Raw genomic sequence first — 6,372 nt, 5'->3', positions numbered from 1 at the left:
TTTTTAAAAGAATATGCAAATTAGCTAAACTTCCTGAAGTCGCTCACATATCCATGACCGAGTATATTAAGAAGTTCGCTTTAATAAGGTAAAAAAAAGAAAAGGTAATCTTGTAATATCAATTTCAGAGCGAGAAAAAATCTCAACTTTATAGGTATATAGATAAATATCATTCAGCTTGTGGACAATTTTTTTACCATCTTTTCTCTTTCTGAATCTTTAGGCTTATTGGTTCCATTTTTAAGATGGTTGAACAAGTAAGAATAAAAGAGTGGAGAACTTTATTCTTTTCAACTATTTACCATTTTCATAGAGTCACTCACAAATAATTTGTTTTTTTGTCATTATTCTAAAAGCAGAAACGTGTCTACCTCTGTGTGAGATATCATGAAACATCTTGAAACTCATCAGGAATTTCACACAGAAATTATGTATATACATATAATATAATGTAATATAATATATATTTATATATTTGTATGTATATACATGAGTGATTATATATGGGCACACAAACGGAGAAAGTTTTTAAATAAAATTCGATTAGATGTAGAGATTAGTGGAAAAATCAGATAGACAATAAAATGAAATCAACTCATATGGTGAGATATTGTATATTTCCTCTTTATCGAAGCATCAGAAATGAATGAGAAAATGTTATAATCAGATCTTACAAAAATCTTAGATACGAGAAAAGAGATTGGAATAAAAAGCAGATGGAATAAAAGATGAAAGATATAAAAAAGAAAAGAAGTATCTTATGGGATTCTCAAATTTATACTGTGGTTTTAAAAGAGATATTGACTCGAGATTTTTATTAGGAGTAAGGTGCAGTAACTGTCATAATACTACACTTTCATATACAGCATAATCACGTTGACAAACCAGTTCTCGTTAGATCACCGAATTTAAGCCAAGTTGAGCCTGGTCAGTACTAAAATGGGTGACCATATGAGAATTCCAGGTGCTGTATGTGCTCTCCGCTTATCTCGGCATTGTTTCTAGTCGCCCTGGATATCTCCTATAATAACTGGACTCGAACAGTGCCGATTAAGAAGAGGTGTAGATGCGGATTGCACGAATAGTAACCCTTACAGGAGGATTTGTCTTTTGAGACTTAATGGAGGCTTCCACTACACTTTCTATATATATATATATATATATATATATATATATATATATATATATATATATATATATATACTACAAAAGTACCTGTCTTTGACTGGGTTCAAAAACAGCCTACAGAAAATGGACTCTGATTTATGAAAGTATGATAGGTTATGAAAAGGAAGGGTTGTAAAGAGATAGCTTCGAGTTTGAGGGTATCAAAACGGAAGCATAATATGATGAAAGTAAAAATAAAATAGATAAACACCATAATTTATTATACCATACCTGTTCACATTAAAACACTTATCACAATATTCTGTGGATCTATATTAAAAAAACCTTGTTAAACTTTGTGACATATTTCCATTCTATGGAGGTCAGGCACGAACGAACACCTCATAATTTTATTATACCATATTTCTTCAAACTGAAACATAATTATCAAAGTATACTTACGCAGATAGATATGAAAAGTCTTTATTAAAGTTTGCGCCTATTTCCATTCTATGGAGGCCAGGAACGCAGACCCCACAATTTTATTATACCATCCCTATTTAAGTTAAAACATACTTATCAAAGTATTATGTACATTTATATCAAAAACACTTGTAAACGTTTTTTTTTTATTTTTTATTTCCATACTTTGTGGACCAGGCGCGGACGCAGACCCCACAATTTTAATGAATCATCATTATGCCAGATCAAACATACCCATTCCTGTGTCTCGATACATCTTCTATCATTATATGTGATCAGTTTTCTATAATAGTCAACCATATAGGAGCCTATTCATGACCAGACACACACACACATTCAGCTTTATATTATAGATATATATACACCCCATGTCATAATTATATGAAAATCGATATTTTTGTTCTAATATTTGTAATAGTTTCCAATGAAAATTCGTGAAACTTGGCACGTCATAAGGCAACACTAACGCATTTAGCGAGTAAACGGCAGCCATTTTGGTGACTTGCAGTTTTTTTCAGCCAAAAGTTTGACATCTTCAGTGGACCAAAGGCAATTATATAAGATATTGATTGTACTCTGAAACCATATTGAAGTTGTTTGTTCTTTATTATTGTTGTTCTCAATTTACAAATTCCTAGGATAATCAATGTTTCGATGATCTTTTAGCACTTCACCATATATTAGCATTGGTTTGCATATAAAGTTTGCACGCTGAAAAAAAAATGCAAATCACCAAAATGGCTGCCAATTGTTTATTACTGTGCAGATTGGCTTAAAATTTTAGATCTGCGCTTGTATTAGTGTTGCCATATAATGTGCTAAATTTCACAAATTTTTATTGAAACTATCGGAGTTAGAACAAAAATATCGATTTGCATATAATTCTGGCATGGGGTATATATATATATATATATATATATATGTGTGTGTGTGTGTGTGTGTGTGTGTATGTGTGTGTGTGTGTGTGTGTGTGTGTGCGCGCGCGCGTGTGTGTGTGTGTTATGTAAGTCTATTAGGAGTCCACCCCAGTAATGTTTAAGAAAAGTAAAAAATAAAAGCGTAATATTTACAGAGTGGAACAATAGAATTGTCGCCATAGAAAAGACAATATAATTCCATTCTCGTTTGATGAAAATCGGTTTTCTTTTTTGTTCTAGATCATCTACTAGTTGGCCAATTGTGTGCAAATCCCAACAGCTTTCTATCATGTCTGAAAGTGACACAATGTTCAACTAGCAAGATCAAAGATGCACGGCTGTACAAATCATGCTCTCTGTCGATCCAAGTTATGACAACAGGACCATTGGCAGCACCCTCAAAATGCAAATCCAGACGGTTCAACACTTGAGGGCACAGTTAAACGAAGTTTCCAGCCACGATTATAGTCTTTGGTGTGATTTCAAGTGAGGACCACATCATGCCACCTCATATTTTCAAAGTCGGCTTGAAAGTCAACACCTGAATATACTGAAGCATGTGGTGATCCCTTTGCACAATGGTGGACGCTGGCAAACTCTGGGTGTGGCAGTAGGATTCGGTGCTAGCTCACAAATCGAAAGGGACCCAGAAGAAGTACTACGACTTTGTACCCTTCTCTCACTGACCCACTCCTCCTACGACCTGAACTTACTGGACTACTTTGTTTGCACATCGAGAACATCACCAATATGACCTCCCACAACACCAAAGCCAGCTTGATCGCCGCCATTCTATGAATATTCACTGAGATCCAGCCAGCGCTTGTGGAAAAGGCATGCCTCCAGTTCCAGACCCATATCGAGACGGTGACTGAGACTGAAGGCGGCTACATTGATTACATGTCAACTTTACTACAAAATCAAGTTCTCTGAATTGACTTTTTCAATAAGCGTTTTAAAATAAAGCCGTAGTGTTGTTTAATTAAGTGCGACATTTTATCGTTCCAGCTTGTATTTATATATGTATTATAGTATTAGGGTGAGAAGAAAGTTCTTATGCAATTTTTAGTTTTGATTTCAAATGATCTATTTTTAAATAAGTTTTCGTAATAATGCCTTTAGTTTATATTTCATTTTAAAGAGCGTTTTTCTCTCTATCTAATCGTTTTGCAATCATTTTAAAACAGTTATGTCTTCTTTTCAGAACGGTGAATACAAGATGGAAAAAAAGCAAATCAGCTTATTTTTTATTTCAATTCCAGCACAGCCGAAAGGCTGCTGAAACCGCCCTCGATATCGACGGAGCCTTTAGTTAAATTTAAGTATTATAGAACGCACAGTACAATAGTGGTTTAAGAAATTTCGTGCCGGCGAAAAGTCCTAAAGATAATAAGCTTAGTGGTTGGCAATTGGATGTGGACAACGATCAATTAAATGCCTTAGTACAAAACCAGCTGTTCGAGAAATTGCTTTTAAATTAGACGTAACGTATACAACGATTTCCAACCACTTGAGAGAGATGAGAAAGACAAAAAATCTTGATAAATGGGTGCCTCACGAATTGAATGATAACGAAAAGAAACGCTGTTATGCAGTGTCATCTTCTCTTCTTTTATGCAACAAGAATGACTCGTTTCTCGACCGGGTTATGACTTGCGATGAAAAGTGGGTTCTATATGACAACCGGCGATCCTTATCTCAGTAAGTAGATGCTAACAAAGCTCCACAACACTTTCGAAAAAAAATATTGTCAAGAAATAGATAAAATGCATCAGAAACTTCAACAATACCCAGCATTAGTCAAAAAAAAGGTCCAATTCTCCTCCACAACAATGCCCGCCTGCACGTTTCTAAACCAACCTTGCAGAAGTTGAACGAATTGAGCAACGAAACTCTGCCTCATCCGCCATACTTTCAAGACCTCTCGCCTACTGACTATCATTTTTAAAGCATCTTGTCAACTGCCTGCATGAGAAATGCTTCAAAAACCTAAGCAATATCAAAAACGGCTTCAGTGACTTCATCGCCACCAAAATGCAAGATATTTTTTTATGTTACTGGCATAAATACACTTGTTTTTTTTTATTGGCAAAAATGTATTGGTTCTGATGGTGCTTATTTTGATCAATAAATTTTAGTTTGAGCCGAAATATTTTTATCTGAATTTAAAAGTTAAAATCCACAGGAACTTTTTTGTCAACCTGATGAATAAGAACATCATCGGTACCGTTGGTTTCAAATAATAACAACGTGAATCTTTAATTGGTATCCTTTACCTGAATCTCTTCAATCTGTGTTTATTTCTGGCAGATGTTATATTATCCTTAGAATCTCTTGTTCAGTAACCTAACCATTGAGCCAACATTGAGGAATTGAGTTAAGAGCATACAGGTTTTTCACCCGAGATTACGATGTTTCTGTGAAGGATTCTTTTGATCTCATATACAGCTTTAATGTAGCCACCTTGGCTTTCACTGTCTTAATAGATGCTCTCCTCGCCTCACACAGACAAGACAAAGAAGAAAAGCTCACACATGATCTAAGAAGATTATTCCGTATCAACAGGAGAATCTTTCAGTGTTCTGGCTGAGAAATCTGAAATCCCCTTTTCAGCATGCGTGGGATCCAAGAGTCAGAGCGTAATCACACAATTAATTGATTGGTTTACAGGTTCCTTTGCCAAATAAGTATTCTTCAACAATGTTCATGCACGGAATCAAACTGTTTATACAGAAATACCGTTTTTACATTCCTTCAACGTTGCAATGAGAGGCCAAAAAAAAACAAAAACAATTGTTTTCTGTCTTTTGTAGCTTAGATCTAGATGTAATTATCTAAATATGAACATTTCAGGTCACCTAAAATATTAGAGTATCACTTGCATCTGCCAAGGTGATAATGTCAAAATTTATTGCTTTCTTGTGGCTCAACAAACAATTCATTAATCTAAGTTTAAGAACGTTCAAGTTTTCATATCAACCCCTTTGTGTTATTTTATGTTGACTTTATATATTTAAGGTTCTTAATCTTTTAAAATATTTATTATTTTGTATATAAAGCTGAAAGGTTATCTATAACTTACATGGCCAAACGATGTATTCAGAAAATTAATTCATATTTTAGTCACGCAAACTATTTCAAGTTTAAAGAAAACACACACTCGAGTCGGATTATTTTGTATTATTTACTTTTCCGACTACAAAGACTTCGCTTCTTCTCTTAGGCAGCAACAATCCCTTTTTTATTTTTTCTCTAACCAACAAAAAACTTACACACTAATAAGGCAGCGTTTCAAAACTAAAAAGACAAAAATCCGCCTTTTTATGCTGCCATTTCGAACACCCAACAGCGACTAATTTTGTATAGTTATATTATTCTTGTATCGGAAAAGTTCCATGATCGTGCGCTATGGCTTCCTTTCAGGGGGCACAATCCAATCGTGGGCACTTATTGCTATACCTTTCAACAACATAACCACATAATAATTTCTAAATTAATTCCTTTCGCTTGAATCTGGACAAAATGTATCGCTTTTTTGTAGCTCAAAATACACACACACACACACACACACACACACACACACACACACACACACACACACATATATATATATATATATAAAGTTGTGCTTTTTATCATTATGATATTGATATAAAATCGAAAGGGACCCAGAAGTACTACGACTTCGTATCCTTCTCTCACGAAAATTTTAATATACTTAGTTATGGATATGCGAGCCACTACATGAAAGTTAACTAATTTACTTTAAAAAACGTTAGTTAATTATTCATTTTTATGGTTTCTTATTAAATGATTGCTTGCATTTCACTATTGCACTGAATACTATTTATACATAGTTTCTACA

At 34.1% G+C, this 6,372-nt stretch overlaps 1 pseudogene; it reads left to right on the top strand.

Annotated features, from left to right (window-relative positions):
- Nucleotides 1-858: 858 nt before the first annotated feature.
- LOC145297245 (5S ribosomal RNA) lies at nucleotides 859-976 on the top strand (annotated as a pseudogene).
- Nucleotides 977-6,372: the final 5,396 nt, after the last annotated feature.

Source organism: Euprymna scolopes, chromosome 17 (assembly GCF_053919585.1).
Source record: "Euprymna scolopes isolate OS-2025 chromosome 17, ASM5391958v1, whole genome shotgun sequence".
Taxonomy (NCBI): domain Eukaryota; kingdom Metazoa; phylum Mollusca; class Cephalopoda; order Sepiida; family Sepiolidae; genus Euprymna; species Euprymna scolopes.
Note: the sequence above shows the minus strand (reverse complement) of the source record. Positions and strands in the feature narration are given on the sequence as shown.